General features: G+C 51.1%; 1 protein-coding gene across 1 annotated transcript in view; it reads left to right on the forward strand.

The window, feature by feature from the left end:
* The first annotated feature begins 13,662 nt into the window (after window positions 1–13,662).
* The window catches only part of GREM2 (gremlin 2, DAN family BMP antagonist), a 35,388-nt gene continuing 27,136 nt past the window's right edge, over window positions 13,663–21,914 (forward strand). Inside the window, exon 1 of the mRNA XM_084868794.1 lies at window positions 13,663–13,912. The gene's annotated coding sequence lies outside the window, so the exon portion shown is untranslated. The remainder of the gene's footprint in view (window positions 13,913–21,914) is intronic.

Genomic DNA, 21,914 nt, shown 5'->3' on the forward strand with positions numbered 1-21,914 from the left:
GGGACATGTCTTTGGAGAGCCACATTTTTCAAACGTAAACGTCTTCGAGCACCACGTCTTCCACACAGACTCGCCCGGGCCGTGGTGTTTTGTGGAAGAGCCGCCCTCCAGGGGCCCAAGAGCCACCTGTGGCTCGCGAGCCGCAGTTTGCCGGCCACGGAGTCCTAGGACACTGTTCCTCTTGTAGCTCCTCGTTTCTGGAAAAACGAAATCCCCGGGATGTCTAAGAATGTCCTCCCACACCCCTCCCTGAGTCAGAAATCCTGGTCAGTCAGCTCCAGGGAAGCTTCCAGAAGCAACGGGATCCAACGCCGATGAGATGGCTCACAGCGTGTCCCCATGTGTGAGAACCAGGAAGGGGGAGGGTAGTGATGGGCAGGAGGGGCCCGGGTCGGAGCCAGATACTCATTAAGCCACCAGGGCACCGGCCGGCCCTGCTCACATCCGCCCTGGGTGTGCCATGCCGGGCCCTGGCCCTGGAGCCGCAGGCCGGGCCGGGCAGGAAATGAGCCTCCTGGGACAGGGACAGGGAGGGTCTCTCCCTTGTGTCTCGGGCCAGGATGTGGCTTCGCACAGCGAGGCCGAGTGAGCCCGGGCCAGCCGCCTGCCTCCGGGGAGGCCTCTCGGACCTGACCGTGAAGCCTTCATTTCAGCTCAGAGAGCCCTGTGGGGAGAAGCTCTGAGTGCAGCCAGGCCGGGTCCAGATGTGGGAGCGACCCCAGCTACCTGCAGACTGAAGGGGTCCTCTGGGGGACACGCGAGGGCTGCTGGGAGGGCAGAGTGATCCACGGGGGTTCCCAGGGAAGATGGGAGCCCTGGGGGAGGGGGAGGGCGGGAGCAGCGTGGTGGTGGTGGCGGGGAAGGACCTGAATCTGTCGTATTCCAGAGCTCCCCTTCCTGTCTGAGGGAGGAGGGACAGGTCGAGGAGAAGTAACAGAAACATCGTTATAACTTCGTCACGATTGTGGGGGTCCATCTCCCCCTGTGTGCGTCTGGGAAGCAGGATTTCTGTCCCCGATTCATCAAGCTTGGAGGACAAGATGGTTTGATTGACAGCTCCTGGACCAGCAGAGCTTGGTGGGACAAGATGGTTTGATTGACAGCTCATGGGCCAGCAGTGCTTGGTGGGACAAGATTGTTTGATTGACAGCTCATGGGCCAGCAGTGCTTGGTGGGACAAGATGGTTTGATTGACAGCTCATGGACCAGCAGTGCTTGGTGGGACAAGATGGTTTGATTGACAGCTCCTGGACCAGCAGTGCTTGATGGGACAAGATTGTTTGATTGACAGCCCAGAGACCAGCAGTTCTTTTTGGACAAGATTGTTTGATTGACAGCTCATGGACCAGCAGTGCTTGGTGGGACAAGATGGTTTGATTGACAGCTCATGGACCAGCAGTTCTTTTTGGACAAGATTGTTTGATTGACAGCTCATGGACCAGCAGTGCTTGGTGGGACAAGATGGTTTGATTGACAGCTCATGGACCAGCAGTTCTTTTTGGACAAGATGGTTTGATTGACAGCTCATGGGCCAGCAGTGCTTGGTGGGACAAGATGGTTTGATTGACAGCTCATGGACCAGCAGTGCTTGGTGGGACAAGATGGTTTGATTGACAGCTCCTGGACCAGCAGTGCTTGGTGGGACAAGATGGTTTGATTGACAGCTCATGGACCACAATGTAGAGAGAAAGACAACAGCAAGGCCTGAGAGAGACAGACGCCGTTGGGAACAATAATTTGGCCTCGCATCGCAGAGGATCCCAGCAGGACTGCCTGGGTTTGGAGTGGGGAAACCCAGCAACACCACCTGTTGGTGAAATCTGGGCACGGGTCACGTTTTTTCACTTGTAAAATGAAGGTGACGCCACCCCCTGAGAGGATTGGATGAGAAGCTGTACCTCGGATGGTCACTTGGCTAGAAGCGCTTCGGAGGGCTTTCCTGGGGAGAAAGGAAGTCGTCATGACTATTTTGTTTAATTTTATTTTTCTTAAAAAATATAGCATGCTCTTTCATTTCATAAGACGTGCATGATGTCACATTCATTTCAAACCGAGCCATATAGAGTCACACAAAATATATCTGGGAGACTAAAGGGTTTTCCACTTTCTCATTCTTCTCTCTGATCCCTCAGAAAAGCAAAACTGGTGGTTTGATTTGCATCCTTCCATGTTTTTTCTATATTTCTGCAAATGTATTCATGGATCAGGCCTTGTGAAAATGAAAATAAGGCCATTACAAATATGATTCTATGACTTGCATTTTATTGATTTACGATAGCAGGAGCAAAATACATTTAAGATTATTCTCATTTCCAAGAAGTATGCGTGACTTATGAACATAGATACAAATATCTGAGTCAAACACTGTAATAAAAAACAGTGCAAGTGTAACTCAATAAAAATGCAATGATGGTTATGATATTGGTTGTTTAAAATTAAATATGTTTAGATTTCTCTAAAATCAATCAATCAATTCACATTAAATGAAGCTTGTTGGCTATGTTATGGACACATATTTGGTGGCCAGAGAAATGTTTGTAACTTATTATTATTATTTCTGCTTAATCCTCACCTGAGAATATTTTCCCATAGATTCTGTTTTTTAGAGAGAGTGGAGGAGAGAGGGAAAGACAGAGAGAAATATTTATGTAAGAGAAACACATTGATTGGTTGCCTCCTGCACGTGCCCGGAGGAGCCTGACACCAAATGCCCGTGACTGGAATCGAACCCAGGACCCTTCCATCTGCAGGCCAACGCTTTATCCATGGAGACAAACTAACGAGGGCACCGATTAATAAATTTAAGGCAAAAAACAAAATAGGGGGGGAAAAAGCATCATGTAAATTTAAATACATATTAACATACACATTCCATGTCCCTGTTATTTAACGCTCATCTGAAATATAGGTAGATATGACATCAGAAGTCTAGCAACCTGACCAAAACATATATCCACCTTTCAAAACTCTTAAACATGACAGGATGCTTCATATTTCATAAAATCAGTAAATTGTTTTTTTTTTAACCTCTAGAATATTTATTGTAACTATTTTAATAAGTGAGCATAGTTAGAATTGTGGAACTGAACTACACAGGGTGGGAGAAAAGTAAGTTTACATTTGTTTATATGGAAAAGAATACAGCAATGAATAAACAACAGCCCTGGCCGGTGTGGCTCAGTGGATAGAGCGCGGGCCTACGGACTGAAGGGTCCCAGGTTCGATGCCAGTTTCAGGCTCCGGGTTTCAGGCTCCCAGTTGGGGATGGGGAGGGCGTGCAGGAGGCAGCTGATCAATGATTTTTTTCTCATCATTGATGTTTCTCTCCCTCTCCCTTCCTCTCTGAAATCAATAAAAAATATATGAAAATAAATAGCGATAGGATAAATTCCGTGTTTCGAGTCCTCACAACTGCGAGCCTCCGTGGCCCCGCCCTGTACTGTAACCCTGGAGAGTTCAGCCATCGCGGCAGAAGGCACATCTGGGCCTCATTTCTCCAACTTGGGAATAAAGCTAATTAACTACATATTCTCTTTTCTATGAAAAGTACCTCCAAAGAGTATTCTTGTATGAACCGAAAATACCGCTTTTCAAACGGCCTCTTTTGACACTTAGGCAAGTCCCATATTGGACCGACTGGTGTCCTGGCAAACCGTCCTCTGCCAAGTTCAAATCCAAGCGTCTTTCTGCTCAGCTGTCCTGTGATAACCCTCAGAAAGGAGCACTGCTACTGAAAATCCGAATGACCGCGCTGTCAGGACACATGGCTGACCACGGCCCTGTCCACATTTCCGTTGGCTGGGTAAAAAGCCCGGCTTGGTGGCTTCCTGATTCTCTCTCTAGGAGTCCAATACCCAAGTGCATTTTTCTTTTTTTAATCCTCTCCTCAGGGTATTTTTCCACTTTATATGGAAAAGAATATGACAATTAATAAACCATAGCCCTGGCTGGTTTGGCTCAGTGGATAGAGCGTTGGCCTGTGGACTGAAGGGTCCCAGGTTCGATTCCAGTCAAAGGCACATGCCCAAAGCATTGCTGCTTTTAGAGAGAGGGAGAAACAGAGAGAAACATGGGTGTGAGAGAAACACATCAGTTGGTTGCCTCTACTTCTTATTTTTAGTCTCAGGATTTTAATGAAGGGAAGGTCTTTAATTTAGCAACACAGAACAACCAGGTGGCCAGAGAGCGATATTTATAGAAATAAGATAAAGTAAATGGATGAAACTGTTTAAGGTAAAGAATCGATAGTGGGGAGATGAATGTTAATTGTACAATTATTTGAACAGATTTATTTTACAATAAAATAAGTTGAGCCCGACCAGTGGGCTCAGAGGTTGAGCATTGACCTATGAACCAGAAGGTCACGGTTCGATTCCCCGTCAGGGCACAAGCCCGGGTTGCGGGCTGGATCTCCAGTGGGGAAGTGTGCAGGAGGCAGCCGATCCATGATTCTCATCATTGATGTTCCTATTTCTCTTTCTCTCTGAAATCAATAAAAATATATTTGTAAAAAAGAAAATCAGGCCCTCGATAGTTTGGCTGAGTGGATAGAGCGTCGGCCTGCGGACTGAAAGGTCCCAGGTTCAATTCCAGTCAAGGGCATGTACCTTGGTTGCGGGCACATCCCCAGTAGGGGGTGTGCAGGAGGCAGCTGATCAATGTTTCTCTCTTATCGATGTCTCTAACTCTCTATTCCTCTCCCTTCCTCTCTGTAAAAAATCAATAAAATATATTTGGGGGAAAAAAATACTTTTCAGGCACACAAGGAGTGTGTTTCTTAGCGTCACTTCTAGAATCCTACTCACCAGTGATTCTTTACCCTGTCTTTTAATCCAATGTTTATTGAGGACTTCAAATCGGAAGACTTGTTGTTAATCCTCAACCAAGGAAGATTTCCCATTGATTTTTAGAGCGAGCGGAAGGGAGGGGAGAGACAGAGAGAGAGAGAAACATCGATGTGAGAGACACTTCGATGTGCCCCCAACCAAGATCCATGCCCTTGACCGGAATTGAACCTGGGACCTTTCAGTCCATAGGCCGAAGCTCTATCCACTGAGCCACACGGGTTTCGGCAGAAATAACCACATTTTAGCGTAGAGCAAAGCATATCCTAAGAAGGCCTGGGACATCTCTCTGGTTCGTTTGCAGTGGAAATGGTGGCTGCTTCTGTGAGATGGATTCGTGGCTCCATGATGGTGGGCATTTCTCGGGCCCGGAGGACAGAGCATCCTTTGCCCCGGACCCCATCCTTCCTTCCGTTTCTCCTCCTGCGCTGTGAGCTGGCCGGGGGCTTGCTAGCCACAGGGAGGGCAGCAGGGGGCAGCAAGCAGCCGCTGGGCTCTCCAGACTTTGAGCTCATTCCCAAGCCAGGGTGAAGGGGGGCACTCATTTCTTAGAGATCCATTCCCCGTCTCACCTCCTGCCTCCGCCTTCCTGGCCTTCCCCGGGTTCGAGGAGACCCAGAAGCAGGAGAATGAACTGGACCCGGGCCTGAGCTGGCCTCGCCAGGCGTGGCCCTGGTGACATGGGATTTTGTCCTTGGCTCCGACGGGAGGTTGAGCAATTCCTTGGGCCCACATCTGAGGATGCTCACCCCACGCCCAGCAATACCCCGGAGCACCCTTTCATCAGCTTGGCAGCTGCCGGCTTTGCCAGCGTCCGAAGGAGGCAGCAGGTGGCAGAGAAGTCCTGAGCGCCCAGGGCTCTCTCTCTCAGCCCAGGAGCCAAGGAGATGAGCCGGGACCATCCTAGCTCGGTCTTGGCCGGTCACAGCAGAGCCGTCTCAAGGCCATGACCCGCCCTGAGCTCCCGCCTTTAAACTTGGCCCGTTTGGTTCGGCTCAGAAGCCTGGAATCTGTGAAGGTAAACAAGCTTATCCCCCGGATAAACAGGGGATAAACCGGGTAATGCCGCTGAGAGTACACACGTCTATTCTCCTGACAGGCCAGCAGAGCGGCCCTGACATGATGGGCCCAGTTATCCGGGCTGGAGTCAGGGAGCCGTAAGCACTGTCAGGGAGGCGGGGATCTGGAAGGGAGCGGTTTGGATCTCGAGAGGCCGGCAGGAACGCGGGTGCGAGAGGAGGTTGTGGCTCTGTGTCCTCGGGGATTTATCAAGCGACGTGTGTCCTCTCTTCTTGGTGCGAAAACCCAGACGTGAGTTTGTTCTTTTTTTTCCATCATTTCACAGAGTGACAGCCCGGGTTATTTTTTTTTAAATATATATTTTATTGATTTGTTTTTACAGAGAGAAAGAGAGAGGGATAGAGAGTTAGAAACATCGATGAGAGAGAATCATCGATTAGCTGCCTCTTGCACACCCCCCTACTGGGAATGTGCCCGCAACCAAGGGACATGCCCTCATCCGGAATCGAACCTGGGACCTTTCAGTCTGCAAGCTGACGCTCTAGCCACTGAGCCAAACCAGTTTCAGCAGCCCAGGTTATTTTTATAACCAGCCCGTAGGTGCTTACCCTGATCATTCAGTTTTGTGATCGGATATTGACAGGTAGGATTATAGCCAAAACCAGTTTGGCTCAGTGGATAGAGTGTCGGCCTGCGAACTGAAAGGTCCCAGGTTCGATTCCAGACAAGGGCATCTACCTTGGTTGTGGGCACATCCCCAGTAGGAGGTGTGCAGGAGGCAGCTGATCAATGTTTCTCTCTCGTCAATGCTTCTAGCTCTCTATCCCTCTCTCTTCCTCTCTGTAAAAATTCAATAAAATATATATATTTTTTAAAAAAAGATTACAGTTACCCACGGTTAGAATTCTCCCACCATCAGCTCTGTAAGAAAGTAGAATGATGGATCCAACTCTCGAATGTCTTGGGTTCAAGGTCATTGTAATAACTTTGTTTCTGAGCAGCACTGGTAACCCTGACATGCTTCTAGCTGGGCCATTGGCTTGGAGTTCAGACTTCTGTGTGAAATTAGCTTTCAGCCCTGGCTGGTGTGGCTCAATGGGTGGAGTGTGTCGGCCTCTGGACTGAGGGGTCCCAGGTTCGATTCCAGCCAAGGGCACATGCCCGGGTTTCGGGCTCGATTCCCAGTAGGGGGCGTGCAGGGGGCAGCCCATCAATGATTCTCTCTCCTCATGGATGTTTCTATCTCTTTCTCCCTCTCCCTTCCTCTCTAAAATCAATAAAATACATTAAAAAAATACTAAATTAAAAAGAATAAAATTAGCTTTCACTCTTCTTGGCCATCTACTCTCAGAAACAGGGCAACCATTTTGTCAAAAACTCAGCCAAGAAATTTTTGAATATTGGGTTCAGAGAATGAATAGAGAAAAATTGGGTTTTTAAAATCTATTATTTTGTTGATTTGAGAGAAGAGAGAAGGGAGAGAGGGAGAGAGAAAGAGAGAGAGAGGGGAGAGAGAGAGAGAGAGAGAGAGAGAGAGAGAGATCAATGATGAGAGAGAATTCTTGATCAGCTGCCTCCTGCATGTCCCACACTGGGTATTGAGCCTGCGACCCACCCTGACCAGGAGTCGAAACCTGACCTCCTTGTTCATAAGTCCAAAGCTCAACCACAGGGCCACCCCTGAGGCCAGTCTGCCCCGCCTCCGTAGCTGGGCGTGTGGTGAAGTCTCTGTGTCCTCCAAGGAGAGACGGACTGATCAGCAAGGTGAGGAGTCTTAGCTAAACGATCAGCTTCCATTTCCCTGACTTACGAATCATGGAGTCAGACTCCTCGCTCTCTTTGCCCCTTCACAATGTGAACTTATTACCCAAAGAAGAAAAACAAAATGTCCCGAGTCAACAAGAGATAGTCCCTAATCGTCTTTCAAAACGTTGTGAAAGCACTCCGAAAAATATCTGATTTTCCAGCTTTGGGTTCCATCCCAGTCCGGGGTCCTCTCACCCAGCTATCGACACATCATCTTCCCCCGGGGGAACGGGAGGGGAATCTCTGGGCAGCCCTCGGCTGGTATCTGTGTCTGAATCAAGCCGGAACTGTCTGGCCCCGCGTGGCTCAGCGATTGAGCATCAACCCAGGAACCAGGAGGTCAGGGTTCGATTCCCGGTCAGGGCACAGGCCCGGGTTGCGGGCCTGATCCCCAGGGTGGGGCGTGCGGGAGGCGGGATCGTTCACGTGGGGAGCGAATTCTACTGCCTGTCTCGCTCATCTCCGTTATCTCTAGAATAAAGACTACACTGTTACGTCCAGGCCATTCTTTAAGAACGATTTCTCGAGAATGTGTGTCACTCTACAGGCATGGCATCCATCATATTATGTAATGATTGAAGGAGGAATGGTGTTTTTCATTAGGGCACCGGCTCTTCATTAGCAAGGCTGTCACGTCAGGCAATAAAAATCACACCATGTGAAGTAGCGTAAGAGAGAAAATGTGGCCGGTGACCCCTCGGAACCGTGGTCGGCAAACTGCGGCTCGAGAGCCACAGGCAGCTCTTTGGCCCCTCAAGGGTGGCTCTTCCACAAAACACCACGGCCTGGGCGAGTCTATGTAGAAGAAGTGGCGTTAGAAGACGTTTAAGTTTAAAAAAATGTGGCTCTCCAAAGAAATGTCAATCGTTGTATTGTTGATGTCTGTTGACTGATGAGTTTGCCAACCATTGCCTTATAAGAATAGTTTTACATTATGGGAAATCAGAATAAAATATATATATATGATTTATTCAGCGGCAAATACTTAAAAGGCCGTGGTATTCTGTGGAAGAGCCACCCTCCAGGGGCCAGAGAGCCGGCTGTGGCTTGTGAGCCGCGGTTTGCCGGCCACGGCTCTGGGGCAGCAGCCCACCACGGCTCCTCTCCCTTCTTCTTCCTTCCTCTCATCATGGATGTTTCTACCTCCCCCTCCCCCTTCCTCTCTGAAATCAACACAACTATATTTTTAAATAAATAATATATAGTTCAACAAACAAGCCAACTGGTTAAACACACACACACACACACACACACACACACACACACATCCTTGCAACAAATATGCCATCATCAACTGACTATTCAAACAAGCAGTTAGATTCTGTGACGTCTCCCAGTCTCCCCAAAATCCATCGTTTCTCCACGTCCCAAATCCGGGGCCCGGGGACGTCAGACTTGACGCGTGGACGCGTCCTACTGTTTACTCTGCTGCTGTGACGCTCCTTGTGGATGCTCTAGAAAGTTCCCTGAGCCAAAGCAAACACATCGCCGACGCCTTTAAGGGGATAAGCCCACTCGGAGTTAAAAGGACTCGGATAAACACAGGCACTCCGGTCATCTAAACATGTGGTCACGAAACAAGACACACAACTCTCTCCCCCCCGGAGTCCTTGTCCGAAGGCGGCGGCGGGGCGAGGAAGATGCGGTTGGGGGTGAGGGGAGGGGACGGCTGGGAAGAGGGCACAGCGGGGCTGGCTGAGAAACACGGAGCAAGTTCAAGTGCAGCCGGGGCCTCTTGTCTAGATCCTCCCAGGAGCCGTCCGGGCGCCCTTTCGCAGCTCCCCCCCATCAGCCCGTAAATATTTACCATCTCCTTGGCTCAGCCCCGGGACGAGGGATTGGACTGGGGCTGGGGCCACACAGCAGACATTTGGGGGTGTCCTCCACCATGGCTCACATCACAGAGACCCTATTTTTAAAAATCAGCCGAGACCGGTGTGGCTCAGTGGATAGAGCGTCGGCCTGCGGACTGAAAGATCCCAGGTTCGATTCCGGTCAAGGGCATGGACTTTGGTTGCAGGCACATCCCCAGTAAGGGGTGTGCAAGAGGCAGCTGATCGACGTCTCTCACTCATTGATGTTTCTAACTCTCTGTCTCTCTCTCTTGCTCTCTGTAAAAAAAACAATAAAATATATTTTTTAAAAATAAAATAAAAATCAAGGTGATGGTTGGGTTTGCAGGTCAAACCCTGGCTCTGTGCGCTGCCCTCGATGAAGAAATATCAGTATGGGGACAGTCTTCAAGCAATTTGGGGTCTCTGAATAGTCTTTAACAGTAGCATTAGCCCAGCTGGGGTGGCTCAGTGGTTGAGCACCAACCCATGAACCAAGTGGTCACCGGTTTGATTCCCGGTCAGGGCACAGGCCCGGGTTGTGAGCTCCATCCCCAGTAGGGGGCGTGCAGGAGGCAGGCGATCGATGTTTCTCTCTCATCAATGTTACTCTCTCTCTTCTTCTTCTCCCTTCTCCCTTAAAATAAAACTCACAGTGGTGTTGTGTGCTGCAGACATTCCTTGACTTTATCACGTTTCTGAAAATGACACTCGAACGCCAACCACGTGGAAGCTGACCAGCAGGGAGAGAAGTCTTCAGGGCAGTTGCTCTCAGATTCCCAAGGGGCTGAGATTCTCCCGAGGAATTTATGTAAATTCCATTTCCGGATCCAGCCTGCCTCTGGGTCCGGGCAGAGGAATTCACATGCTGGAAAGCACCTCGGGTTATTCTGATGCAAGACATTCACAGGCCACGTAGGAAGAGCTCCTTCTCAGAGGAAATTTCTTTCTTTCTTTCTTTCTTTTTTTTTTAGGGTTTTTATTTTATTTTTTGCATTCTTACCTTCTTTACTTTTTAAAAATATATATATATTATTGATTTTTTTACAGAGAGGAAGGGAGAGGGATAGAGAGTTAGAAACATTGATGAGAGAGAAACATCGATCAGCTGCCTCCTGCACACCCCCCAGTGGGGATGTGCCCGCAGCCAAGGTCCATGCCCTTGACCGGAATCGAACCGGGGACCCTTCAGTCCGCAGGCCGACGCTCCATCCACTGAGCCACATCGGTTTCAGCTGTAGCTGGTGTTATTAAATCTTAGCTTAGCCCCCTCCCGTAGGCGCTACATTATAAACACGTTTTTTAAGGTCAAAGGTGGCTCTGTCTCCCCTGGCCTCTGCTGCTGCCCTCCTCACCTCTTCCCATCCACGTCTCAGAGCTCAGTGTGGTGCGGGGGCCTCGCTCTAGCTAACAAGCATGAGCTAATGAATCAGAAACCCCACGCCAGCTGATCCCAGGCTCCTCGGGGAGGATCCGGCCCAAGCTGAATCTGAGGGAATTCCCTCCCGATTCATTGCTACAGCTCCTCTGGGGGCTGCGCTCTGCTCCCCGGGGATGGCACAGACGTGACAGATGGTGCGCTCCTGCCCCAAGAATGTATTCTGAGCACAGGAGGGCTATGTCTTCTGCTACGAGGTGTTCCTAAATCGCTGCCATGCGTTTTTAGGCAGGAGAACCCTGTGGAACGGGAGAGAAACACGCTGTTTCACACATGGAAGCCCCAGGAGTTGGTGGGTGGGGAGATGATAGATTCCTAGGTGTCCGTGAATCATGGAAACGTCATTTGGAGATTTTTTTTTTTAATATTTTATTGATTTTTTACAGAGAGGAGGAGAGAGGGATAGAAAGCTAGAAACGTCGATGAGAGAGAAACATCGACCAGCTGCCTCTTGCACATCCCCTACCGGAGATGTGCCCGCAACCAAGGTACATGTCCCCAACCAGAATCGAACCTGGGACCCTTCAGTCCGCAGACCGACGCTCCATCCTCTGAGCCAAACCAGTTTCGGCAGTTCCCCCTCCCCCCCTTTTTTTTTCTAGAAAGACAATTCTAAGAAAGCACCCATTATCGGCACCTGATCAGAACCTTCCGGAATCTTGTCCGGGCTTCCCGTGTCACATGAATGCTTCCCAGGCCCGCTCCGGTGATGTGATGACCTGTCAGCTCTCTAGGTCAGAACCTGCTCTGTTAGCACCGCATTTTTGGCGGTTGACTAGCTGGTGTGGAGAGATAATCTCCAAAAGATAAGCAGGAAAAGGCTGCGTCTGCTGTCTGCTATCTGCCTTCATCACCCACCTGGAATCTCGTCTCCCTCCTTTCTAAGGCGGGTGGGGACCCTCCCAGGACAATGCCCTCTACACAGTCCAGGGTGTATGGCCGGGCTGTGTTTTTACCGTAACTGCCGACCTAGAGAGAGCGAGTGGGTGGGAATTGTTCAAATCATCAGGACCTGCCCTCTGAGGTGGGATGGTGATGGCAGACATCGCCAGCCTGAGGTGACTTCGTTTTGTATTTCTTTTTGTCCAATTTCAGGTCGGCCCATTCTGAAAGTAGGTTTCCCGGCAGAATTCCTGGAATGTTCCCAAGGAGGAGAAGCAGGCAGGTCGCGTGTCTGATGATAATAAGACATAAAAATAAAAAATAAACGAATTGTTTTTGATCCTGTGATTTTTTGCAACAGAATGGGCAATGACTTAGGATGGACCCAGAATATCAAATGCCAAATAATATACAAAAGGGATAATGCTGGGGGGGGGGGGGGGGAACATGCTGTTTTCAAGTCAAATCAAAATAGAATGAATTCAGAGGTAAAGGCTTCTGGTCAAGAATGATTGTCATTCGAACTCCCGGAGGCACCGGCGAGAAAGACTAAAGCGAATCTATTCAACCACACACCCAGTGAAATGTTATTTTATTCCTAATTTCCCCAGCCAAGTTTGCATGATCAAAGATTTTTTTTTTCTTGGACTTTTTCCTCTGCTGAGGGGCCAGAGTTTTATCTCTATTCCTATATACTGATCACATTTTAAAATGGATTTACCATAATTATTGGAGTTTGCATATACCAGTGGTGGGCAAACCTCGGCTCTGGGGCCCCTTGAGTGTTTAGCAAAGGCCAGCTTAGGAGTCCTCTCGTTAAGCCCATAACCAGGTGCCTACCTAGATAGTTTCAGTTTAAAAACGTGGCTCTCCAAAGAAATGTCAACAGCTGTCCTGCTGACATTTGGCTCCGGTGGCTCATGAGTTTGCCGACCCCTGGTCTGGCGCCTTTGCCAGATGGGGAAGAGTCTGATTTGCATTAGGGACCTCTGCCTGCCGTACACAAATACAGGGATGATGAGGAGGAGGAGGAGGAAGAGGAGGAGGAGGAGGAGGAAGAGGAGGAGGAGGAGGAGGAGGAGGAGGAGGAGGAGGAGGAGGAGGAGGCTGGTCTCTTGGGAGCAGACAACAGCCTCGGACAATGTGTGTTGTTGTTTTTCCACGGAATTCATTCACGATTTCATGCCTGGAGCTCTCACGTCGGGTCTAAGGCTCAGGTGCTTCATTGCACTGGCCTTAGTTATTCCAAATAATAGGGGGGGGGGGAGAGAGAGAGAGAGAGAGAGAGAGAGAGAGAGAGAGAGGAGAGAGGAGAGGAGAGAGGAGAGAGGAGAGAGGAGAGAGGAGAGAGGAGAGAGGAGAGAGGAGAGAGGAGAGAGGAGAGAGGAGAGAGGAGAGAGGAGAGAGGAGAGAGGAGAGAGAGAGAGAGAGAGAGAGAGAGAGAGGAGGCATATCTCCCAGGCATAGGACATTCCTCCATTGCAAACCCATCCACCAAAGAAGGCAGAAGATCTGAGGGGCGAAGGGGTGGTTTTTGCAGATTGAGGAGGAGGGAGGGGGGGCGTGGAGAAGGTCTCCACATAAACAAGAAGCTTTGGATGGCAAGTCTGCTTTTTAAAATAAAATAAAATTAAAAAATAAAATAAGATTGCCGCTTGCCCGGGAGGCTGCAAGTCCACAGGCTGCAGGGAGGAGGCGGGGAGAAGCCGCTGGAGTGTGTGCGGCTGCGATGTTTGTGGGTCCCTGAGCTGCGGGAGGCGGGGAGGAGGGGGGCCAGCAGGGGTGGGAGGGGAGGAGGGAGGCTGGTGTGATCTGTTTGGCGTTGAGAGCCAATGGGAACCCCTGGGCTGGGAGAATATCCCAGGCAGCGCCGCTGAGACCGGAGTCAGAGCTGAGTCTGCAGCTCGGAGCCGCTGATCAGATCGGATCCCGCTGCGGGCACTGCAGACCAACCGGGCGCTCCTGCGCTGCTCCAGCCGGGGTCCCCGCCATCACCCACCCAGCGGCGGACAGGAGCCCCCCAAGACTCGGAGGCGCAAGGAGAGCCAGCGGCGGCCCCCGAGGAGGAGGCTCGCCACCCCGGGCTGCAGGTAGGAGCTCCCTGCGGGCGGCCCGGCAGGGAGAGGTGCAGAGACACTGACAGGTCCCGGGCGTGAGTGGCCGGGGTTAGGGTTAGGGTTAGGGTTAGGGTTAGGGCGTGCGTTTTGGGGGGGCCATGGGGCGCATTCCCTCCTTGAATGAGCCGTGGGTGGGAAGCAAGGACCTTGCAACTGGACCATGCATGCGTTTGCGCTCTCTCTCTTCTTTCTCTCTCTCTCTCCCTGCACGCTGTCAGGCTGGCTGGCCATGCACAGCTCTTGCAGACCCACCTCCTAGGTAGCTGTGACCTAGAGCAGATCAAACTGCTTCCTGGGAGGAAGCAGTTTTGCACACACACACACACACACACACACACACACCCAATACCTGCCAGGTGAATGGATGCCCGCCCCCCCATAGGCCTGCGAGCCAGGGGGGACCCGGGCAGGGGTGGAATCCCTCAGGAGTGACATGGTGAGATGGCACAGCATGGCCGTGCCAGGGTGGAAGCGGGCAGGGAGAGGTGGCAGGGAGATTTTTTATTTTATTATTATTATTTTTTTTACTGTAATGGGAGGTACCGTTTTATTATGCGAGTTTCAAAGTTGGATGTTCCAAAGAGGAGGGAGGAAATATTTTAGATGCCATAACAATATTTAAGGTTTTGTGTTGTGTTTTTTTTTTTTTTTTGTGTGTGCTAATTTTAATTCTTTCGTTGTTGTTTATTCCACAACTTTTATTTATTTAGTTTTCAGTTTCTTTATTGATGAAGGTATCACATGTGTGTCCTTATCTCCCCCCCCCCCGTTCCCACCCCAAACCCCTCCCCACGCCCGCCCCCTCCCCCTGTTGTCTGTGGCCCCTGGCTAGGCCCATAGGCATGCACACAGGTCCTCTGGTCGATCTCTCCCCCTCACCCCCACCCTCTCCTGCCTTCCCTCTGAGGTTCTGTAAGACGTTCAGTGTCGGGGACTCGGGGCCGGGGACCGGGGTCCCGGGTGCCATTGTGCCTTCTGCGTTGGGAATGTGGGGGTCCTTCTGGGGGCCAGGACCTCGCCTGTGCCTCCGTCCCAACGCCATGGAGGGGAGCACCGTCCTCATGAGCGATACCTGCGAGGAAATGTCCACTTGGGGGTTGATTTCTTTATCTATATCTCCTTAAAGTGGTAGATGTCTGGCCGTTTCCTTCTTTCCCTTTCTCTCTCTCTATTTTGAGAGACCGAGTTTTATTTGGGGGAAAAAGAAATCATCCATTTTCCCCGAGGTTCTGCCACGTCGGGGTTTGAAGGTTGACGATGGTTGTATAACGTGGTTCCTGCGGGTGATGTGAGGTTCCGTGCACGTTGCTTCGGACGCTCAGGGTCTCGCTGGGGGGAAGCCGGAGGGCACCGGACAGGAGGCTCAGCTGCAGGGTGCGTCTCGCTGGGGGCCGTCCCCAGAGACCGGGGTGGCGGGCACCGCTCTGATGTCTACGGGAGAGGTTCCTGCAGCGAGGAACACCCTCGGGTTGGGACTGTGTCGTTCAGTAAGAGCACAGGAGCCTGCAGCCGGTGCAGGAGCGGTGGGCTGTGCCAGGGGTGGGCAAACTCATCAGTCCACAGAGCCAGATGTCCACAGCACCACGATGGACATGTCTTCGGAGAGCCACGTTGTTTAAACGTAAACGTCTCCTCACGTCACGTCTCCAACACAGACTCGCCCAGGCCGTGGTGTTTTGTGGAAGAGCCGCCCTGCAGGGGCCCGAGAGCCGCCTGTGGCTCGCGAGTCGCGGTTTGCCGGCCACAGGGCTGTGCGATATTAAGTCTGAGGGGCCCTCCTGTCCGCGGATTCTGCTCAGATCACCTCCCAGCTGGCCCCTGATCGCTCACAGGCAGCCCCACGCCCAGTCCCGCCTGGTGTAAACGGGGCACCCCCAGCCTGAGACACGTGGGTCCCCCCCAGAAGCAGAGGAACCTTGTAAGGCCGGCACTGGCTCCGCCTGTCCCCGTGGAGGGTTCACGTCACCCCATATCTCACCCGACGGACACGTTCTTTCGTCACGAAAGGAAATGCCCACCTCACTGTACCATGGAGTGGTGAAAACTGCTTGTGTGTCTGCCCACCCCCGGATCTGAATGGGTTCACAAGGTGCGTCCGAAAGCTGGTCCGAGGATGGATGTGGCGAGAACATGTCATAGGGGGAAGCGGGCGTGTTGGTGTTACAGATGAGTAGTATTTTTCTCCTTGTACCTCACAAGGAACGTGGGTGTCAAAGTGTGGGGCTTGGCTACCGTGTTCGGGACAGGCTCAAGCCTCCGACTGAGCAGAGGGCACCCTCCTCTCGTGGCCACGTGCAGGCCCCCACGTGGAGGGCAGGGCCTCCCAGCACGGGGATAGCCAGCAGCTGTGGTTGTGAGCTTGAATCTGTGGTCCGAACACGTGGCCCCACGTGCCTGAGTGACGTGGGCTTGATAGGGTTCAGGTGCATGGAGTTGAGTAGGACGGAAACCCATGAGAATGCTGTCAATATCTTGACCAGCCCTTCCTTTGCCTCGTGGAAATCTGGCTGTAAAATAAAGACGCGGCTTAGGGGCCCCTGGCGCTGTCTCTCAGGGAGCAGTGTCCCACCAAGACCCAGCTTTCATCCTCTTGTCTGTCTTTTCTCCATCCTTCACCCACCGCTCCCTCTCGGGGTCACCCTGGGCCGTGCCGGTGTGACCCATAAAAGAATTTACCTCTTCAAATAGATGCAAATTAATGGACCCAACTAAACTGAATTTGGAGTTAAAAGCGGTAGCTTTGTTGTGCTGTATTTGTCAACTTCCTATCAATATCATGTCTGAAATAAATGGAGACTCATTTTCCTCTTACTATTCAAACTCTTTTAAAAAACAAACAAACCAACAACAAAGTATTTTAATTGATTTCAGAGAGGAAGGGAGAGAGAGAAACATCCATGATGAGAGAGAATCATGGATCAGCTGCCTCCTGCACGCCCCCTACTGGGGATCGAGACCACAACCAGGGCATGTGCCCTGACCGGGGGGAATTGAACCCGGGACCCTTCAGTCAGCAGGCCGACGCTCTATCCACTGCGCCACACCAGCCAGGGCTTACCCTCCAAACTCTTAAGTATATTGGGCATGTTGGTGGCAAACAAGTGAACGAGGGGCTGAAATAGAGGCTGTGTATGGCCGGAGAGACACGGGTGGAGTGTTCAAGATAAATGCAAACAGTGTGTTGGTTACCGCTGGTTTCTCGCGATCCTGTTTCACGGAGAGAGGGAATCAAACAGCCCCCTTCTCCGTCCAGCCGGCCTGCACGTGAGACACCCTCCTGGTGACAGGCTCGGTGCCGTCTGAACGAGGTACGTGCCTTTCCATCTCTTTAAAAAGTTTAGAGAACCGCCTCTCCCTCTTAGAAAGCACAGGAGTAGAATCAGACTCTGCGTCCGGCCGCCAGGTTCTCGCTGATATGGAGAGGGCTGGCCGGCCAGGGTCAAGGACAAGCAGGGAGATCCCAGCCCGCAGGGGCCCAGGCGCACACACCGATCGGACCAGCAGGGTGTGTACTCGGGTGTGGCTGCAGCCGGCAGGCTGGGTGGCAGGCATTTTCTCAGTGTCAGGGACCCTTTAAGAATTTAGGGGAGCCGAAACCGGTGTGGCTCAGTGGTAGAGCGTCGGTCTGCGGACTGAAAGATCACGGGTTCGATTCCAGTCAAGGGCATGTACGTTGGCTGTGGGCACATCCCCGGTACGGGTTGTGCAGGAGGCGGCTGGTCGATGTTCCTCTCTCATCAACGTTTCTGGCTCTTTATCTCTCTCCCTTCCTCTCTGTAAAAAATCAATAAAATATATTAAAAAAAAAAAAAAAAGAATTTAGGGGAAACGGGGTGGGGGGGGGTGGATAAAAATGTTCCCAATGGGTAAATGTGTGGCCTATGGAGCTTGAGACAAGTCACAATAAGAAGCAAGAAATGAGGCATTCCGTTTTGAAGAGCGAACGTGTGTGGTTATGAGTTAGGCCTCTGGTGCCTTCTACTTCTGTGTGCTTCGCTATTTCTCTTACTACCACAGGGTTCTTTTTAAAAATATATATATATATATATGTTTTATTGATTTTTTTTACAGAGAGGAAGGAAGAGGGATAAAGAGTTAGAAACATCCATCAGCTGCCTCCTGCACACCTCCTCCTGGGGATGTGCCTGCAACCAAGGTCCATGCCCTTGACCGGAATCGAACCTGGGACCTTTCAGTCCGCAAGACTGACGCTCTAACCGCTGAGCCACACCGGTTTCGGCAGTTTTCTGAATATTTTTTTTAATATATTTTATTGATTTTGTACAGAGAGGAAGAGAGAGGGATAGAGAGCTAGAAACATCAATGAGAGAGAGTCATCAATCAGCTGCCTCCTGCACACCCCCCACTGGGGATATGCCCGCAACCAAGGCACATGCCCTTGACCGGAATCGAACCCGGGACCCCTCAGTCCCCAAGCCGACGCTCTATCCATTGAGCCAAACCGGTCTCGGCAGTTTTCTGAATATTTTAAACAAATTCCCACGCACACACGTATCCCATGCAGAGGTGGGGCGGACCTACGTGCATCTGAATGAGCTCTGAACGCTCCTGTCCGTCCAGGCCAGGAGAGGGCAGTATGCAAACTGGGAAAAGCCGTACCGCCCCTTGACCAGGGGAGCCTGCCATCTCCAAACCGCTCAGACAGTGCGCCCCTGCCCGTCCGCACCCCACTCCCTGCGGGGCCTGCTGTCAATACATCAAAACCGCATACATATCAAATCACATATATGTCAACATAGGTGTAACTCCGTCTATTGGGGAAAATCCACATGATTAACCGGTACAGCTGGTACCCGGAGGCACGGGCCCCTCTCCCCATAGATTAGGGGTGTCGAACTCAATCAGAGAAGGGGCCAAAATCTAAAATCCAGCCTAAATCGCGGGCCGAATGGTTTACTGAACAGTCATAAACTGACAATGTCATAAACTGACAGCGGAGTGCAGTGATGACAGCGTGGTGCGGGCCACATTGCAAGGCCTGGCGGGCTGGATTTGGCCCGCGGGCCTTGTGTTTGACACATGTGCCTTAGATGATCAGATTAAAGAATGGCAGTAGCCAACACAGCCATCACTTCTGGTAGGAAAGAATCAAAATCACGCCCATTTTTTCTTGTGAGATCGGCGAAACTACCTATTTTTGGGTGTGCCGCAGAATTTGAGTAGCCGGTTTACGTGTGACATGGGATCATGAAAAAGGTTGAGGATGGCGACTCTGTGTGGTTGCCAAGGGCAGATGTTTAAAAAGTCTCTAGAACGGGAGTTTGTTCGCTTCTTGCCTCGGGGGAGACTCTGAGAATTCGGGGGGGATCTGTCCATGTAGATGGGGAAAATGGCAGCTCTACTTCGCCGACTTTGTAACAGAAACTTCACATTCCCTGTAGTTATGAAGATGAGCAACAAACGACCGAGGTGTGAGCAGAGCTGTGGCTTTGTCACCAATAGAAACCAGCTGTTTCTGCCCTGACCAGTGTGGCTCAGTGGATAGAGCGTCGGCCTGCGGACTGAAAGGTCCCAGGTTCGATTCTGGTCAAGGGCATGTACCTTGGTTGCAGGCACATCCCCAGTAGGAGGTGTGCAGGAAGCAGCAGCTGATGGATGTTTCTCTCTCCTCGGTGTTTATAACTCTCTCTCCCTCTCCCTTCCTCTCTGTAAAAAATCAATAAAATGTATTTAAAAAAAAAAAAAGAAAGAAAGAAAGAAAGAAAGAAAGAAAAAGAGCCGAAACCGGTGTGGCTCAGTGGATATAGCGTCAGCCTGTGGACTGAAAGGTCCCGGGTTCGATTCCGGTCAAGGGCATGGACCTTGGTTGCGGGCACATCCCCAGTAGGACGTGTGCAGGAGGCAGCTGATGGATGATTCTCTCTCATCGATGTTTCTAGCTCTCTCTCCCTCTCCCTTCCTCTCTGTAAAAAAAATCAATAAAATGTATTTTTTTTAAAAAAGAAAAAGAAAAGATCAAAAGCAGAAAAGGCCCTGGCGTCTTCCCACTCCCCACGCACCAGGGCGATCGTGGGGTGACCAGAAACCCCCCCGTGACGATGAGAAAGGGCACTTTCCCGATCGCCGATCGGCGCCGTGAAGATGGATGCGCGATCCCCTTCGTGCGGAGGTCTGCCCGCTGCATTCCCGGCGGCCGAAAAACTCAGATTGCCTCCATATGATTCTCACCCTGGCCAGCTGAGGTTTGGAGCCGCTGAGTCGGTATTAACTGCGATGCTGTTTAACTGATTTTCTGTTCCCAGTGACAGCCAGAACGATCAAATAAACCCAGAAGTATTTATGAGGGCGGCTTCTGGGTATATAGACTGTGGTTCGTTACAGAGACTCCATAACCTCACTGGAGGAGGAGATTTTTTTTTTTTCTTCCATCTGCGTAAACCCTCAGGAGCTGGCCTGGGGCAGGTGCGTTTGACCTGTCTTGGTGGGTGGACTGTAAAAACAGAATAACGTAGTGCAGTGGTCGGCACACTCATGAGTCCACAGAGCCAGATAGCAACAGCACCGCGATGGACATGTCTCTGGAGAGCCACGTTTTTTAAACGTAAACTTCTTCTGACGCCACTTCTTCAACATGGACTCGCCCAGGCCGTGGTGTTTTGTGGAAGAGCCACACTCCAGGGGCCAAAGAGCCGCATGTGGCTCGAGAGCCGCAATTTGCTGACCACAGACTTAGTGAGTTTGAAATTAAGGATCTGTAATTGTTTTTTTATTAAGTATATTTCTATTTATTTCAGAGAGGAAAAAGAGAGAGAGAGAGAGAGAGAGAGAGAGAGAGAGAGAGAGAGAAGCATCAATGATGAGAGAGAATCATTGCATGCTCACACTAGGAATCAAGCCCAAAACCAGGGCATGTACCTTGGCCAGGGATCCTCCTGGTCCAAAGGGGATACTCTTAGGCTGAGGAGCCACGCCGGCCCGGCTGTCATTGTGTAAATACAACAGCGTCACAGATAACGCTGACAGACTGGCCATCAGCTTAGAACTTTCGCTTTGTGTTGTCAGCAATGTGACTTCCATATAATCAACAGACACTTGGGAAATGTGTCCAATGTGCCAGCCATTGGAGACATAAAAAAAAAAAAAGTCTATCCCTGAACTGTGTGGCTCAGTGGATAGAGCGTCGGCCTGCCGACTGAAGGGTCCCAGGTTAGATTCTGGTCAAGGGCATGGACCTTGGTTGCGGGCACATCCCCAGTAGGGGGTGTGCAGGAGGCAGCTGATGGATAATTCTCTCTCATCGATGTTTCTAACTCTCTCCCTCTCTCTCTCTTCCTCTCCGTAAAAAATCAATAAAATATATCTAAAAATTTTTTAAAAATATATTTTATTGATTTTACACAGAGAGGAATTGAGAGGGACAGAGAGTTAGAAACGTCGATGAGAGAGAAACATCGACCAGCTGCCTCCTGCACACCCCCTACCGGGGATGTGCCCGCAGCCAACGTACATGCCCTTGACCGGAATCGAACCCGGGACCTCTCAGTCCGCAGGCCGACGCGCTATCCACTGAGCCACACCGGTCCCGGCTTAAAATTTTATTTTTTTTTAAAAAAAGTCTAAGCTTTGGCTCTGTCTTCCCGAAGTGACCTCCCAGCCCACGAGGAGAAGCAGGAGCTAAACAAGGGAGACCCCCGCCCAGGACCCGCGGGAACAGGGCGGCCCTGGCCACGCGGGTCGCTGGAGGCGGGGCGGGCACACGCTGTCCCGGCAGAGACGCCGTGCCTGCCCTGCTCGGCAGTTTACAGCTTTCACACATCATCTGCTCCGCGGCTTCCTTGTCTTTGTTTTTCTGGCTGTCCCTGGGAAGGGGAGAAGAGGTCAGCCGGGCAACGTTTTCCTAGTTCCCGGACGTCTGAATAAATGCGGACGGCTTGTGGCATCTAAAGCACATGTGTCAAACACAAGGCCCGCGGGCCAAATCCAGCCCGCCAGGCCTTGCAATGTGGCCCGCACC

This window comes from Pipistrellus hanaki (genome assembly GCF_964339955.1).
Source record: "Pipistrellus hanaki genome assembly, chromosome: 20".
Classification (NCBI taxonomy): Eukaryota; Metazoa; Chordata; class Mammalia; order Chiroptera; family Vespertilionidae; genus Pipistrellus; species Pipistrellus hanaki.